This window comes from Capra hircus, chromosome 8 (genome assembly GCF_001704415.2).
Source record: "Capra hircus breed San Clemente chromosome 8, ASM170441v1, whole genome shotgun sequence".
Classification (NCBI taxonomy): Eukaryota; Metazoa; Chordata; class Mammalia; order Artiodactyla; family Bovidae; genus Capra; species Capra hircus.
In genome coordinates this window covers 90,887,773-90,900,704 of record NC_030815.1, presented here as the reverse complement: position 1 = coordinate 90,900,704, position 12,932 = coordinate 90,887,773, and positions in this window count along the sequence as shown.

Genomic DNA, 12,932 nt, shown 5'->3' with positions numbered 1-12,932 from the left:
CATGACAAATAGGTGGGGAAAAAGTGGAAACAGTGACTTACTTTTGAGGGGGGCTCCAAGTCACTACAAATGGTGACTTCAGCCACAAAATTAGAAGATGCTTGCTCCTTGAAAGAAAAGCTATGACAAACCTAGACAGCATATTAAAAAGTAGAGATATCACTTTGCCAACAAAGGTCCATCTAGTCAAAGCTACGGTTTTTCCATTAGTCATGTATGGATGTCAGAGTTGGACTGTAAAGAAGGCAGAGCACTGAAGAATTGATGCTTTTGAACTGTGCTGCTGGTGAAGACTCTTGAGAGTCCCTTGGACTTCAAGGAGATCCAACCAATCCATCCCAAAGGAAATCAGTCCTGAATATTCACCAGAAGGACTGATGCAGAAGCTGAAGTTCCAATACTTTGGCCACCTGATGCGAAGAGCCAACTCGTTGGAAAAGACCCTGATGCTGGGAAAGATTGAGGGCAGGAGGAGATGTGGGTGACAGAGGATGAGATGGTTGGATGGGATCACCAACTCAATGAACATGAGTTTGAGCAAACTTCAGGAGATAGCAAGCAAAGGACAGGGAAGCCAAGTGTGCTGCAGTTCATGGGGTTGCAAAGAGTCGAACACAACTTAGTGACTGAATGACAATCAATGTGTGTATGTGTTTGTGTTTGTGTGCATGCATGTACTTTCTTTAGAGATTACAATAAGTACCAGAGGAGTCCAGCTCCTGGTTGAAAACCTATGTGTGATTTTTCAGGCTTGACCACAGGCAATTACAAAGTCTTTAACTGGCAGTCTTCATGGAGGAAAGCTGCTCTCCCCACATCAGATTTGAGGTACAGCCGGACACGACTGAAGCAACTTAGCAGTAGCAGCAGCAGCAGTACATGACCATCTCTGAAGAAAGTTGCAGTTGAGGACTCAGATTGCTCTGGTCCATCCTACTCTTCTCATATTTGCCTTCCTTGACCAGGAGTCATCTTTTTTTTTTTTTCTTTGATTTTTGCAGTAGAGTATAGTTGATTAACAATGTTGTTAGCTTCAGGTGTACAGCAAAGTGGTTTAGTTATATATATACACACATATGTTTATTGTTTTTCACATTCATTTCCCATTTACATTATTACAGAATATACAGTTGGCCCTTGTTGGTGTTTTATTTTACATTTTATTTCTGAAGAATTCATTCATTCACACCCACATCGAACACCATGGATGCAGAGAAGGGAGAGTCCCACTCCATCATCACTGCTCTAGCCAACAGAGGCAAAAGTTCACAGAATAGATACAGGATCAGCAGATAAACTGGGCATGGAAAATGGTTCAGAATTTGCATGGCTCTGTTTTAAATATCATAGTGTGTATATATAAATTCCAAACCCCTAGTTTATCCCTGCCCCTCACCAACCTGTGCCCTTTGGTAACTGTAAGTGTGCTTCCTAAGTCTTTGAGTCTGTTTCCGTTTTATAAATAAGTTCATTTTTTTAGATTCCACATATAAGCAGTTGTCATATGATATTTGTCTTTTTCTTTCTGACTTCACTTATTATGATAATCTCCAGGCCCGCCTATGTTGCTGCAAATGCCATTACTTCATTCTTTTTACTGGCTGAGGAAATATTCCACTGTATATGTGTACCACATTTTCTTTCAGTTCAGTTCAGTTCAGTTCATTTCAGTCACTCAGTCATGTCCAGCTCTTTGCAACCCTGTGGAATGCAGCACGCCAGTCTTCCCCATCATCACCAACTCCTGGAGCCTGCTCAAACTCACGTCCATTGATTTGGTGATGCCATCCAACCATCTCATCCTCTGTCGTCCCCTTCTCAAACCTTCGATCTTTCCCAGCATCAGGGTCTTTTCCAAAGGATCAGTTCTTCTCATCAGGTGGCTAAGTACTGGAGTTTCAGCTTCCGCATCAGTCCTTCCAGTGAATAGTCAGGACTGACTTCCTTTAGGATGGACTGGTTGGATCTCCTTGCAGTCTAAGGGACTCTCAACAGTCTTCTTCAACACCACAGTTCAAAAACATCAACTCTTCAGCGTTCAGCTCTCTTTATGGTCCATCTCTCATATGCTACATGACTACTGGAAAAGCCATAACTTTGACTAGACAGGCCTTTGTTGACAAAGTAATGTCTCTGCTTTTTAATATGCTATCTAGGTTTGTCATAGCTTTTTTTCTCAAGGAGCAACCGTCTTTTAATTCCATGGCTGCAGTCACCATCTGCAGTGATTTTGGAGCCCAGGTAAAAAAAGTCTGTCACTGTTTCCACTGTTTCCCCATCTATTTGCCATGAAGTGATGGGACCGAATGCCGTAATCTTACTTTTTTGAATGTTGAGTTTTAAGCCAACTTTTTCACTCTTCTCTTTCACTTTTATCAAGAGGCTGTTTAGTTCCTCTTTGCTTTCTGCCATAATGGTGGTATAATCTGCATATCTGAAGTTATTGATATTTCTCCTGGCAATCTTTATTCCAGGTTGTGCTTCATCTAGCCCGGCATTTTGCATGATGTACTCTGCATGTAATTTAAATAAATAGGGTTGCTGCTGTTGCTGCTAAGTTGCTTCAGTCGTGTCCAACTCTGTGCGACCCCATATACAGCAGCGTACCGGGCTCCCCTGTCCCTGGGATTCTCCAGGCAAGAACACTGGAGTGGGTTGCCATTTCCTTCTCCAATGCATAAAAGTGACAAGTGAAAGTGAAGTCGCTCAGTCGTGTCCAACTCTTCGCAACCCCATGGACCGTAGCCTACCAGGCTCCTCCATCCATAGAATTTTCCTAGCAAGAGTACTGGAGTGCGGTGCAATTGCCTTCTCCGAAATAAATAGGGTTAGGAGTCATCATTTTAAAATCTTTCTCTCAGGCCTTTGTTTAAAGTCTAATGTCTTCGGGCATCTCTACTGAGGCCTCTTTATGCATGGAGGAAGGAATTCAGTTCTTTTTTTACTTGTAGTGCTTTCCCCTGTTCTCTTCTGACTCCAAATTGCTGAATCCGTTGGGATTCCCTCAGCAATGAGATCACTTCCACATCTGGCTGATCCAACAAGCCTCCTTGATCCCTGTCTTGTCTCAGGCAGTTTCTCCCATCATGGTAAGTGATCAAAGGGGTAACTCTGGTTTTTGGCTTGTCACTTTAAATCAGCCACTCTGACAACTGGTGGCTCAGCTCTGTTTCCTCCAGTTCAGCTGACCTTCTGACAGTAACTTTAGGTTATTTTAGTGTGTTTACAAATAATCTTTTATTACTTGAAAAATTGTAATACAATAATCTTTCAACATGACATCTGGTCCCATCACTTCATGGCAAATAGATGGTGAAACAGTGTCAGACTTTATTTTGGGGGGCTCCAAAATCATGGCAGATGGTGACTGCAGCCATGAAATTAAAAGACGCTTACTCCTTGGAAGAAAAGTTGTGACCAACCTAGAGAGCATATTCAAAAGCAGAGATGTTACTTTGCCAAAAAGGTTCGTCTAGTCAAGGCTACGGTTTTTCCAGTGGTCATGTATGGATATGAGAGTTGGACTGTGAAGAAAGCTGAGCGCTGAAGAATTGATGCTTGTGAACTGTAGTGTTGGAGAAGACTGTTGAGAGTCCCTTGGACTGCAAGGAGATCCAACCAGTCCATTCTAAAGGAGATCAGCCCTGGGTGTTCTTTGGAAGGAACGATGCTAAAGCTGAAACTCCAATACTTTGGCCACCTCATGCGAAGAGTTGACTCATTGGAAAAGACTCTGATGCTGGGAGGGATTGGGGGCAGAAGGAGAAGGGGACGACAGAAGATGAGATGGCTGGATGGCATCACTGACTTGATGGACGTGAGTCTGAGTGAACTCCGGGAGTTGGTGATGGACAGGGAGTCCTGGCATGCTGCGATTCATGGGGTCACAAAGAGTCGGACACAACTGAGCGACTGAACTGTACTGACTGAATCTTTCAACAATATAATTCTGTATTCCATTCCCATCTTTCTGTCACATTTTAATTTCTATGTGTTCACAGGTTCCTATGGAGGGAGGAGCCTGGTAGGCTACAGTCCATGGGATCACAAAGAGTCGGACACAACTGAGCGATTTCACTTTCACTTTCTTTCACTTTCACAGGTTCCACAATGCATTTTTGTTAAACAGTCTTAATTATATTTAAATACACACATGTGTATGCATACACAGTAAATATTTTTTAAAGGGCTTTTTAAATTTTCATTTTTGTATTCTCCATCCTTTCCCACAGATCCATTTGTCCAGCTAGTATCATTTCCCTGTAACATTTCAGCATTTCTTATAATGCTGGTCTACTGCAGACATTTCTGGAGAAGGAAATGGCAACCCACTCCAGTTTTCTTGCCTGGAAAATCCCATGGACGGAGGAGCCTGGTAGGCTACAGTCCATGGGGTCGCAAAGAGTCGGACACAACTGAGCGACTTCACTCACTCACTGCAGACATATGCCTCAGGTTTCTGTTTTTGTTATTTTTTTCCTGGAAATGTCTTTATTTTGCCTTCATTTTTGAAGTATATTTTTATTGAAGAATTTAATTCTTTTTCTTTAAACATTTTAGAGATTAATTTTATTGTGTTCTGGTTTCTGCTGTTTGTGATGGGAAGTCAAATGTTATTTGCATTGTTTGTTCTCCTATAAGTCATGTTTCCATTTTCCTCTGGTTGCTTTTTAAGATTTGCTCTTTATATTTCATCATTATCGGTTTGACTATAATGCCACAATTGTGGTTTTCTTGGGATTGTTTTCTTTGTAGTTTGCTGAGATTCTTGCAGTTGTGGCATGGTGTTTTTCAATGATTTGGGCAAAATTTCAGCCATAATTTTTTTTTCAACATTTCTTCTGCACCTCTCTCCCTCCTCTTTCTAAGGCGCCAGCTATGCATATATTAGAGCATTTGCTATTGTCCTACACATCTCAAGTGCACTGTTCTTTTATACCCTTTTATCTTTTGAGGGTTTAGTTTGGGTTCTTTCTCTTAAAAAAAAAAAAATTACTTATTTGGCTGTCTTGGGTCTTAGTTGTGGCACAAGGGATCTTCGTTGCATCATTCAGGATCTTTCACTGAGGTGCTCAGGCTTAGTTGCCCTGTAGTATGTGGAATCTTGGTTCCCCGACCAGGCATTAAACCTGCATTCCCTGCCCTGAAAGATGGACTCCCAACCACTGGCTCATTAGGGAAGTCCAGCTTGGGTATTTTCAATGGAAATGTCCTTAAGTTTATGGTCCTTTACTTAACTATTTCCTGTCTTCTATTAAGTCTAGTGAATTCTTCATTTCTGTTATTTTATTTTTATTTCTGACTTTACTGTTCGGTTATTTTTTGTTTATAGCTTCTGTGCCCAGATGAAATTCTCAATCTCTTTATGTTTTTTGTCTGCCTTCCCAGTAGATCCTTTAGCATTTTTAGCATAGTTATTTTTAAAATTAGCCTCTTTCTTTGAGACAGTGGTAGATTCCTAGCAGTTGTAAAAAATATAGAATGAACATATGACCCTTTACCCAGTTTCCCTGTGATAAAATCCTATAAAATTGTGGAACAATATTACAACATGAATATTGACATTGACACAATCAAGATATAGAATATTTGTACCACATAGTAGTTCCTCCTAGTACCCTTTGTAGCCATCTCCCCCCATCCCAGCCCCTGAACCTAGGCAACCACTAACCTGTTCTCCCTAATTCTTTCATCTCAAGAATGTCATATAAATGAAATTATACAGTATATAACCATTTAGGATTGGCTTTTAAAAATTCATATCATTCCCTTGTAATTTCATACACGTTACATATATCAATAATACAATCTTTTTTTTTAAATCACTGAATAGCATTCTGTTATATCAAAGTTCCTGCCTGATATATAGACTTGTTTGTTGTTGTTCCTGTTTAGTCATTAAGTTACCTTGAGCCACCAAGGGGGCTGATATATACACTTCTATATGTAAAATATGTAGTTGATGGGCAGCTGCTGGATAGCACGGGGAGCTCAGTTCAGTAATCTCTGATGACCTGGAGGGGTGAGATGGGGTACAGGGAGGCTTAAGAGGGCGGGGATATATGTATACTTATAGATGATTCATGTTATACAGCAGAAGTTAATACAATGTTGTAAAGCAATTATGTTGTTGTAGTTTAGTTGCCAAGTTGTGTCTGACTCTTTGAGATCTGATGTACTGCAGCATGCCAATTATACTCCAATTTAAAAAAGAAAAGGTCTTTCTCTATCTTTACCAAAAAAAAATTCCTATCTAATTATTCCAACCTTTGGAATATTTCTATATCTCCTCCTAATGAATGTTTCCTCTCATGATCAAGGGTCAATTTTCCTGCTTCTTTTGTGCCTATAATTTATTTATTTTTTTGTATACTGGATATTTTGTATAAAATAAAAGCAATAGCTAAAATAAGTAATATTTGCCTCAAGAAAAGAGCATACTCCTATCAAAATGTTAGAATTAGGGGCTGAATCAATCTGATGTGTAGTTGAGCTGGGTATGGGCTTTGTTGGGGCTTTATCTGATTCAGCACACCACTGGCTTCTAATATTTGGGGGATTAGTCCCTTCTCATTAGAAGAGCCTAGGGTTTCAACATCAGTAAGCTTCTGGAGATTTTTTTTTTTTTGTCTGTTATTGTCATGTTGCTAGCTTTTCCAACTGTGGAATATATCTCTCTGATTTACAGTCCTTGTGGAAGGAGGGTAATAAGGAAAAGTCTTTGCTCTGTCATTCTGCTCCTGGCTTTCTGAGCCAGGGGATATCTCTCTATTTTGCTACTCTGCCTCCATCTTTTGGAAGGCAGCTGCCTTACTTTATATAAAGGCCTGCACAGTCCCAGGGGGATTTCTCTCAGCCAAATCCGTGCTCTGACTCTGATGTATTGTCCCTGACCTCGTTGTCAAGTCATATAGAAAGGGTTGGCAGTTGGAGAGAGACTTACTCTGTCACTGGAGTTTCTCAGAATTCTAATCTATCAAGACAGCCCACGCACATCCATTAAAAGGGCATTAAATTTTCTGTGGATTTCTCTATTTTTTCCCCATGGGTCTTTTGTTGTTGTTGTTGCTTTGCCATGACTGAAAGTCTCTGTGTAGGAGTGAAAATATCTTCTAAGAGGAGCTTGTCACTTGCTAGAGTTTAATTCATTTAGATTCTTTACATTCTTGGCAATCTAATGAGTTTAAAGAAAACAAAAAGCACTTCTGTCCACCTGAAGGGCTTGTCAGTTTCTAGTTTTGCTTAGGCCTGAGTAAATCCTAACTATGAAGTAATTTTTTTTCTAGGGAGCAATATATATCAGTCTCCTTGTTCTCCCTCGGCACTTTATTCTCATTCTTTTGAAAAGATCCTTAAATTTTTTCATGTTCTTTTGAGGTAAAGTTTTAGATGCCAAAGCAGAACTCAGAGAGGGGATTAGCAGTGAAGTCATCTTTTCCTTACAGAAAGATGTTCATCAACTCTCCCTGTTTTCATCCCCACCTCTCACCCCTCCTATTCTCCATTGCACTTGATTTTTCAAGGGCTCTAGGTGGCAGATTGTGATGTCTTCCTTAGATGTGTTAATATCATTCATGCATATTTTGACTGTTGCTTCCTCAACCTTGGTTCATTAATATTATGAAACATCACTTTGCTTTATAGTTTCTAGAGATTTGTTGAACACTCCTAGGGATCTTGAACTAGAAGATTACATCGGGATATATGCTAACTAACCAAAGAGTTAGGGCTGAATCCCAAGCAGCCTGATTCCTGGTCCAGTTTACTTTTCATTACCTTATCACTGCCTTGTTTCATTCTCCCATATTTCTTTCTGTATTGAGGTTTACTGAAGGCATTACTGAAGAATTATCCAAGATGCCACACTGTAACAGTGGTTCAGCGGACAGCTACCCAAGCAAGTGCTCTTATTGATGAGCCAGTACATATCCAAGATACAGGCCTGACTCCGTTTCAGATAAAGCTGCTTTGAGAATCACTGGAAGATGAAAAGGGGAACCTGTTTCATTCTCAAGCCAACTATAGGGCCAATGAAGTTGGTGAACAAGCACCTTTTCTTGGGGGTTATTATGTAGGGGTTTACCCCATGAGTCTCCTTTGGTCCCTGAAACCTGAGAAGATATTAATTAGACTGTTGAAAAGAGATGTGATGAATAGCCCTTTGCAGATCCAATTAAAACTTTATAATTCAGATGGGATGGTAACCCATGTTGCCATCACTACTCCAAATGTCAGTCTGATTTTGTAGAGGTGGTGTGTAGCACCTGGTGTCACCCGGATCCTATTCATTGAAGGCTGCCTTCAGGGAGCCTGCTTTCTCCCTCCAGGCGAGTAGAAATACCATGGTTATTGTCATCTTTTCTGCCCTCTCTTTTGAATCCCTTCTCCTCCTAGAAGTTTGTCTTAAAAATGGATATATAGAGAGTATTCCTTTCCTGACTTAGAATCACAGTTAACTTTCGAACAGAACAAGAATGTGGTGATTGCTTTTGTCCAACTCAGGCTTTATCTCAGCAATTCTGGAGCCTAAGGATATGGCAGTAGTTTATTAGAGTGCCTGCATTTTGGAATTTCCATAGCTTTGGATTTATGTGAAATTCATTCATAGTGAAACCTGGCTATCTGAAGACCCTCATCTTGATATGGAACTGTGTCCCAGGTTTTTTTTTTGGGAGTTCTATCATGTCTGAATTTTAGTTTAGGCATAGGTCATTACTTGACTGCCACAATAAACTGATGATATAATGAATTGAAATGTTGTAAAAAAAAAACACAGAGGATGCAAAGGAACTTTATACCCTTTAGTTATATAAATATTGCATATTTATAGGATATTCCATAAACCAGCAGCTAATATAACATGCTTCCTAATGGCTATAGAATTTATCATAATTTCTCATAGTAATCTCAACATATCAATAAGTGGTTCAAAACATCTGTTGCTACATTTTTTAGAGTTTATTATGGGACTGGATGAAGCAAAGTTAATTTCCTAGAAATAACTCTCAGTAGGTCCAGGTTTCAGGTCTGTGTGAGGTAGCTTTGGTCTGGAATCAGTATGTGTTTCCTCTATTATTTTTTTTTCTAATAGTCACCTTCTAGAACTGAGACAAGGAGACCCAAAGTGTTAGAAGTCGTTTCTGACAACATGGAGTTTTAGGTGGCACAGAAGGGAAAAAAGCTTTCCTTTGCAAATTCACCATGATCCATGCACTTCTTTTGAGTAAATTTGAAATTTTTTATACTCACTATTTAGCATATAGATGACTTTATTGTGTATAGGGATCAAGAAGTAAGTGACACAAACTTCCTTGCCTCTAATATTCAGTTAAGAATCTGAATATTAGTGCGGGGCTTTCGCCTTGGGATTATGTGTTGGTTTAGGTTGTGCTAAGAGGTATAAGTTCAGGAAGCAACAGTTAGAACTGGACATGGAACAACAGACTGGTTTCAAATAGGAAAAGGAGTATGTCAAGGCTGTATATTGTCACCCTGCTTATTTAACTTATGTGCAGAGCACTTCATGAGAAACGCTGGGCTGGAAGAAACACAAGCTGGAATGAAGATTGCTGGGAGAAATATCAATAACCTCAGATATGCAGATGACACCACCCTTATGGCAGAAGGTGAAGAGGAGCTAAAAAGCCTCTTGATGAAAGTGAAAGAGGAGAGTGAAAAAGTTGGCTTAAAGCTCAAAATTCAGAAAACGAAGATCATGGCATCTGGTCCCATCACTTCATGGGAAATAGATGGGGAAACAGTGGAAACAGTGTCAGACTTTATTTTTCTGGGCTCCAAAATCACAGCTGATGGTGACTGCAGCCATGAAATTAAAAGACACTTACTCCTTGGAAGAAAAGTTATGACCAACCTAGATAGCATATTCAAAAGCAGAGACATTACTTTGCCGACTAAGGTCCGTCTAATCAAGGCTATGGTTTTTCCTGTGGTCATGTATGGATATGAGAGTTGGACTGTGAAGAAGGCTGAGCGCCGAAGAATTGATGCTTGTGAACTGTGATGTTGGAGAAGACTCTTGAGAGTTCCTTGGACTGCAAGGAGATCCAGCCAGTCCATTCTGAAGGAGATCAGCCCTGGGATTTCTTTGGAAGGAATGATGCTAAAGCTGGAACTCCAGTACTTTGGCCACCTCATATGAAGATATGACTCGTTGGAAAAGATTCTGATGCTGGGAGGGATTGGGTGAAGGAGGAGAAGGGGACGACAGAGGATAAGATGGCTGGATGGCATCACTGACTCGATGGACGTGAGTCTGAGTGAACTCTGGGAGTTGGTGATGAACAGGGAGGCCTGGCGTGCTGCGATTCATGGGGTCGCAAAGAGTCGGACACGACTGAGCGAGTGAACTGAACTGAACTGAAGAGGTATAAACCCTCTTAGACACTGTGTGTGCTGGGTCTCCTGATTTGGGTGCTTATTTTGTTGGGATACAAAAAAGGGTTATGTTGTGTGGGGCCCAAAGAGTTAAGTCTCAAAGAAGTTCTCAACAACATTTTTCCAGAATAAGATGCTCAGCATTCTTAAGTACTGTCAATCAGAAGATGCAAAAACATCCCTATTCATGTATTCAAATAGTATTTTTAAATCAAGATATATTCAATATCACTTTATTTCTTCTTTTCTCAAGGTCAGAAAATATAGCAATATTTTGTTTTGAAAATTCCCAATACTCCTTTAAACCAAGTCCCTCTTCTCAGATATGGATAGGATCAGGCTTTCTTAACTAAAATCACTTATACCATAATAGACTATCCCCAATAAGGGCATAATAAAGTACTTTCAATATGTGGGCTCTACTGTATTTTGGAAGCAAGCTGCCTACACAGTAAGTATAGAATGATACACTGACCATCCCCATTTTGGTGTAAAATGTCATTACTGTATAGTCAGATGAGTATAACAGAGCAATGTTAGGTCAGTATTTTAGATTAGATAACCATTTCAATACATTTTTTCTTTTAAAAGCCATATACTTCTTTGAGAACCCAATTAAATCTGTGGGCATGCTCGTCAGTAAAATGTACATATAAACATACATAATCTTGCACATAATTTCAGGACCTTTACTGATTTCCTGATGCCTATTTGTGTATCTCTTTATAGGTTAAGAAGCCGTGGCCTAATTGCTATGGCTTTCTTTACTCCAACACTATAGAAATGACTTATTATGGGTCCTCAGGTCTCTGATTCTAGAGACTGAACATTGTCAGTGAACATGGTTTCCAATGAAACTTCTGAATATTATGCTTCATTACATATTCAGTCAGCTTTAATTCTGCCCCAGATACAAGGCTGAAAATGTGGCGATTCTATTGGAAATTTATACCTAACTCTAAAATTTGTGGTGCATTTCTCCTTTTTGTTATCAGTATTCTGTTTTTCTCACCTTCCCTTCATACTCAGTTCTGTGGGTTATGTTTAGTCTTCTTCCCAGAAGTTATTTCCCAGGGTTATTTCCCAGGTATAATTGATTGGTTTGGTGGTATTGGTGGACTGATTGAATTCCAGGCCAGTCTCCTGGCCAGTCATAGCCTTGGTGCCATGGCCTTGGCCTATTATAATTATGAAGACCTGCCTTTTCGAGTGGAGAAGTAGATTTGGAATATTTTGAGGAAGCTGTCAACTTTGTCCTGAGACATCCTAAGGTAAATTTTGTCTTTTTAGTCAGTTTCAGTCCCTAGTTTTCAATTATCATGATATTCTATGACTTCTTTCAACTTCCAAGTGTGATTCACCTTCCGTGAACTTGAAATTCTATTCACATGATTTATTTTGTATCCTATGTCTTCAGCTCAGAATGATGAAATACATAGTTAGTCTGTGTCCTTCATGGAATCAAAGGCATTGGCTTTGCATTCAGACATAAATGGCTTTCACTTCTGGCTCCATACCATCTGGTTGTGGAAATTTGGACAAGTTGCTAAGAATGTCTAATCCTCAGTTTCTTCATCTGCTAAAAAATATTGTAATGCCACTACTTCACAAGATTATTCTGAGAATTAAAGGGAATAGTAAAAGCCAAGTCTTATTAGAGTAACTGACAACACTAAACACTCAAAAAATCTGATGAATTATTATTATTATCACCTTCTCTGATAATTATTAAATCACCATACTTAACCAGGTAGAAAATCTGTATTTATTTGAATAGAGGGTCTGAATTTTTAGTTACTTGACATGTCTTCAACATAATGCTATAGTACTTTCTAACCCACCTAACTTCTTAAAATTTTACAATGTGCTTTGCTGCTTGCTGTAAGAGAGTTGATGCATTTTAGCCCTTATTTATTGTTAATATCGTTTTCTTAAGAATTAATCTATGAATTAAGACTCTGTATTATATCCTTTTTCATATAAGGATCATCAAAATATGGTCAGAATTGCCATTGTAAGATGAGCAACAATTGCTGACAATCTATTGAAGAGCTGACTTTTTAAATAGCTATTTCTGATAAATATGATGGAATTGTCCTTGAATTATCAGATAGGCATTGTTATCATTGTGCTAGTCCTCTTGTTGGCTTAAATGAGAATTTAAGAGGTTATGCAATTCTGTTTCTCACTCTTTTAACTTCGGTCCACTTGTAGGTGCTGGTGACTTTTCTATCATTGTTTCCACCAATTTACATAGATAGTTGTTGGGGTCCTTTAATGGACCGGGACCTGGCGGTCCAGAGGCGACGATAAGAAAGTAAAAGAGAGAGGCTGATACTCCCTGGTTAACGCAGAGAACCAATAAAGCCCTTGTCACAGGACTTGCGTCTCTCACGAAGGCACCAGGCACCCTCTCAAAGGGGGGTGAAGGTCCAGGGCACCTTCTCGAGAGAGTCTTAGAAGCCCGGGCAGGAGAGTGAGCAAGATAGGTCTCTGTGCTCCAAAGAATCAGCTGAGGAGAGAGAGAGAGAGAAAAA